The sequence below is a fragment of the Pongo pygmaeus genome, chromosome 16 (assembly GCF_028885625.2).
Source record: "Pongo pygmaeus isolate AG05252 chromosome 16, NHGRI_mPonPyg2-v2.0_pri, whole genome shotgun sequence".
In the NCBI taxonomy this organism is placed as follows: Eukaryota; Metazoa; Chordata; class Mammalia; order Primates; family Hominidae; genus Pongo; species Pongo pygmaeus.
The window spans coordinates 39,509,121-39,515,127 of NC_072389.2; positions in this window are offsets into that span (position 1 = coordinate 39,509,121).

Consider the following 6,007-nt stretch of genomic DNA (forward strand, 5'->3'; position numbering starts at 1 on the left):
AAACTCTTAGATAAATCTTTGCTAATAATACAGTTCGTTATGGAAGAATTTTGGGATTCCTTTTGCTCTCAGCATTGACTACTGTCATTGTAGAAGTTCTGACAATATGATGATTATATGAAGACTCTGAGTTCAAATGCATCATCCTAAGGCAATGCAAACATATTTTCATGTTCTTGTTTTATCATATTTATGTATAACAGAAACGGGAAGACTAAAAGATTTCATTATCACAATTTTGGAGGGCAGAGAAAATACCGACAATCTGCATTTCCAGGCTAAGTTTAAGCTATTTAGAAGCCAAACCTTCTCACTAGTCAGCTGGCAGATCACATTCAGTGAGAAAATGTTTCAGTTTTTTCATAGCTATGTTTAACTTTAAATAAGAGATTACATAATTAATGCTAAAATTGTCTGTCACTATTATATTCCTTAAGGTTTTCCATTCTTTCTTAGCTTAAGTCCTGATTTTTATTTTCATTATTGTCATTGTTATTTTTCTTTTCATAGAAAAGTACTACTTAGCTCTATAATCTTTTGTTTGACATTAAGGGATAAATATTTTTGACAAAGCAAAAATATGCTTGAATAAGTTTGTGGTCTTCTGTAAAGGTTTAACCTTATGTAGTTGGATTTTTTACATTTTTGATAATAATAATGATTACATAAACTTTATCCAAAAATTGTTATAATTATTCAGATTAATTTTGAATCAATTAAAAAGTTTTAAAATAAATATTATTTGAAGTGTTTATCAGATCAGAAAACAAATGAAAAGATTCATGGTTATACATCAATAATTGCTTATAGTGTAAATGAAAACATTTGTTAATTTCTAGAAATTTATCACATATTTGATTCTACTTTCCAGGCAGTATTCCCACATTTTAAGTTTGTCTTCATTTTAATAAAACTGTATCCAGAAAAATAATAAAACTATAATCTGAATATACAAAAATTTCAAATAATGACTCCATATATGCTCAGGAAGTTTAATGACTCCATATATGCTCAGGACTTTAATCATACCAAAGACTTCTTATACTAATATAATTTTGTATATATGCAAGGGTTTCACTTCTGTACGCAATCAAGAACTCAGCTAAGCTGTTTATCCTCTCCATGTTCTTCCAGAACATTCTGCCTTAAGGATCTAATTCATGGTTACTTCCTACTCCGTTTTTAAATTTCACCATGATTATGCATCTCATTTACATTTTATTTCCTGGGTCTTTCCTCCCCTCTCAAAAACTACCCAGAGAGCATGATAGCGGCCTTTTCTTGACTTCCACGCCTTACACACACACACACACACACACACACACACACTCTCTTACTTTCACAAATATGTGATAAGGGGAACAGTGTTGCTACATTTATATTATTCTTGACAAATGAAACTGGTCACCTGTTTGCTGTATATCATAGGCTTGGCCAACATCAGGCAGATGCTGCCCAGATGGCCTTTCTTCATCTAGAAACATGGAGCCATGGTGGCCACCTCACTTTCCTCACACCCTCAACCTAATTGACCCCAGGTCCTAACCAGCAGTTGAATCCATTTCCTTTCCTTCATTTTCCTTTCTGCTATCCAGGCATTTGTCCTCTTGGAAAGCAAGACGAGGCCTTCCTACCTCATGCTTAATCTGCTCCAGTGGCATTAGCCTACACTCACTCCTCAAAGAGAACAGATCCTTCCTAACTCGGAATTTCACACAAGGCACATACCCAGGAGTCCTCGCCACTCTATTCCATCCCATGTCTCCTCATATTCAATAGCTATAGGCTTCAGTCTAGAGGTGACACCTCTGGGATAATGTACCTGAAGCCCTAGACAAGGAGCTTTGTTATTTGCCATCACATATTCTGTTTTTCTACATGACATTTATAGCAATAATTTTTGTTTAAATAATTTTTAATATTTTAGTCCCTCTCCTCAACATATACACTTCTAAAAATCAGTGTGTTGCTCACTACTGATTTCCAGCACCCAGCACAGCCCTTAGCATATGGTTGGAACTCACTGAATTTCAGCATTATAAAGAAATGAATTAAATGGATGTTGTACACATGTGTGAGGAGCCATGCGGAATGTAAACGGCAGCACACCTATGCGTAAAGTTGTCAGAATCAAGGAAATGGAGCTAAATTGGGAGCCAGAAAGCTAATCCATATGGATGTCGAGGAGATGAGGCTTGAGACACAGAGCAGTGAGCAATGTGAGGGATCCAAAGGCTAGGGAAGTCCCACAGGAACACAGGAGATGATTCAAAGAACGCTTGGTTGTCCTGAAACATTGCTTTTCTTCATGGGCTAGAGGACTTTCTTGGCAGAGGGCTGAAGACAAATGCGTGCAAAAGTGCTTTCTCTAAATGTCTCACTAGCTTATGTTTGAATGTGTAATTCCAGAACTATGTATCACCCATCTCTCTGTGCTGTTCAGTTCTTTTCGTCCTGCTAAATCTTTTCTGCATCTCTATTTAGATGATTTCTCATTCTTTCCATCTGAGACTGATGGTTATTTCCATGTGGGGATGTTACTAAGAAGACTATATAGGGTCTAGTTAGCAAAAACAGACCATAGAATTTTTTTTAAAGTCTGCCCACCATTTAAGAAGATATCAGCCTGTTCTCTGTGTCCAGTCCTATCTCGTGTCTACCAGCTTTTAGCCTTTTTCTTTTTCTAAGGATAAGCTTTCACTTTTCAAATTCTGTGCGACATTTTTAAGGCCACATACATGAACACATTTTCATGTATTCCATCTTGCAGTCCTGAAGCAGTAACATGACTACCTGTTGCGGTAAAAAGGCTGCTCCTTGGTCTGATCTGCATCTTCCAGGGAACTTGCTTGGCGGTCTATGATCCATCAAATCTTCCCCTTAGTAAATCTCAAAAAAAGATCACCCATAAGCATACTACAGGGGTATTCTGAGGTTTGACTAGCATTTCAGAGTGCTGTATATCCTAAGATGAAAGCAGTAAGAAAGTTGAAAGAATAGTATTATTTATTCAACAGACATGCTAGAAATCTCAGAGCTTCCCTAGTTCCTATTTTCTGTCCTATGTATGTAACATAAAACTCTGCAAAATCAGAACTGAGTTCTCTGTAAAGACATTCAGAAAGAAACAACACCAGCCTTGAAGGGAAGGCCTTGTAATCCATGGTTTATTCTCCTTTTCTTGTTATGGCCGATGGCAGCACCTAGATTAGAGTAGGTTCTCAGCCATGGATTCACTGAAATAATGCTTTAAAAATATACTAATAAAGAAGAAAAGAGAGAAGAATCAAATAGATGCAATAAAAAATGATAAAGGGGATATCACCACCAATCCCACAGAAATACAAACTACCGTCAGAGAATACTATGAACACCTCTATGCAAATAAACTAGAAAATCTAGTAGAAATGGATAAATTCCTGGCACATACACCCTCCCAAGACTAAACCAAGAAGAAGTTGAATCCCTGAATAGACCAATAACAGGCTCTGAAATTGAGGCAATAGTTAATAGCCTACCAACCAAAAAAAGTCCAGGAACAGACGGATTCACAGCCAAATTCTACCAGAGGTACAAGGAGGAGCTGGTACTATTCCTTCTGAAACTATTCCAGTCAATAGAAAAAGAGGGAATCCTCCCTAACTCATTTTATGAGGCCAGCATCATCCTGATACCAAAGCCTGGCAGAGACACAACAAAAAAAGAGAATTTTAGACCAATATCCTTGATGAACATTGATGCAAAAATCCTCAATAAAATACTGGCAAACCAAATCCAGCAGCACATCAAAAAGCTTATCCACCATGATCAAGTGGGCTTCATCCCTGGGATGCAAGGCTGGTTCAACATATGCAAATCAATAAACATAATCCAACATATAAACAGAATCAAAGACAAAAACCACATGATTATTTCAATAGATGCAGAAAAGGCCTTTGACAAAATTCAACAGCCCTTCATGCTAAAAACTCTCCATAAATTAGGTATTGATGGGATGTATCTCAAAATAATAAGAGCTATTTATGACAAACCCACAGCCAATATTACACTGAATGAGCAAAAACTGGAAGCATTCCCTTTGAAAACTGGCACAAGACAGGGATGCCCTCTCTCACCGCTCCTATTCAACATAGTGTTGGAAGTTCTGGCCAGGGCAATCAGGCAGGAGAAAGAAATAAAGGGTATTCAATTAGGAAAAGAGAAAGTCAAATTGTCCCTGTTTGCAGATGACATGATTGTATATTTAGAAAACCCCATCATCTCCATCCGAAATCTCCTTAAGCTGATAAACAACTTCAGCAAAGTCTCAGGATACAAAATCAATGTGTAGAAATCACATGCATTCTTATACAGCAATAACAGACAAACAGAGGGCCAAATCATGAGTGGACTCCCATTCACAATTGCTTCAAAGAGAATAAAATACCTAGGAATACAACTTACAAGGGATGTGAAGGACCTCTTCAAGGAGAACTACAAACCACTGCTCAATGAAATAAAAGAGGATACAAACAAATGGAAGGACATTCCATGCTCATGGATAGGAAGAATCAATATCGCGAAAATGGCCATACTGTTCAAGATAATTTATAGATCCAGTGCCATCACCATCAAGCTACCAAAGACTTCCTTCACAGAATTGGAAAAAACTACTTTAAAGTTCATATGGAACCAAAAAAGAGCCCGCATTGCCAAGACAATCCTAAGCAAAAAGAACAAAGCTGGAGGCATCATGGTACCTGACTTCAAACTATACTACAAGGCTACAGTAACCAAAACAGCATGGTACTGGTACCAAAACAGAGATATAGACCAATGGAACAGAACAGAGCCCTCAGAAATAATACCACACATCTACAACCATCTGATCTTTGACAAGCCTGAGAAAAACAAGCAATGGGGAAAGGATTCCCTATTTAATAAATGATGCTGGGAAAACTGGCTAGCCATATGGAGAAAGCTGAAACTGGATCCCTTCCTTGGACCTTATACAAAAATTAATTCAAGATGGATTAAAGACTTAAATGTTAGACCTAAAACCATAAAAACCCTAGAAGAAAACCTAGGCAATACCATTCAGGACATAGGCATGGGCAAGGACTTCATGTCTAAAACACCAAAAGCAATGGCAACACAAGCCAAAATTGACAAATGGGATCTAATTAAACTAAAGAGCTTTTGCACAGCAAAAGAAACTACCATCAGAGTAAACAGGCAACGTACAGAGTGAACAGGCAACCTACAGAATGGAAGGAAATTTTTGCAATCTGCTCATCTGACAAAGGGCTAATGTCCAGAATTTACAAAGAACTCAAACAAACTTAGAAGGAAAAAACAAACAACCCCATCAAAAAGTGGATGGAGGATATGAACAGACACTTCTCAAAAGAAGACATTTATGCAGTCAACAGACACATGAAAAAATGCTCATCATCACTGGCTATCAGAGAAATGCAAATCAGAACCACAAATGAGACACCATCTCACACCAGTTAGAATGGCAATCATTAAAAAATCAGGAAACAACAGGTGCTAGAGAGGATGTAGAGAAATAGGAACACTTTTACACTGTTGGTGGGACTGTAAACTAGTTCAACCATTGTGGAAGACAGTGTGGCTATTCCTCAAGGATCTAGAACTAGAAATACCATTTGACCCAGCCATCCCATTACTGGGTATATACCGAAAGGATTATAAATCATGCTGCTATAAAGACACATGCACACATATGTTTACTGCGGCATTATTCACAATAGCAAAGACTTGGAACCAACCCAAATGTCCATCAATGATAGACTGGATTAAGAAAATGTGGCACATATACACCATGGAATACTATGCAGCCATAAAAAAGATGAGTTCATGTCCTTTGTAGGGACATGGATGAAGCTGGAAACCATCATTCTCAGCAAACTATCGCAAGGATAAAAAACCAAACACTGCATGTTCTCACTCTTAGGTGGGAATTGAACAATGAGGACACTTGGACACAGGAAGGGGAACATCA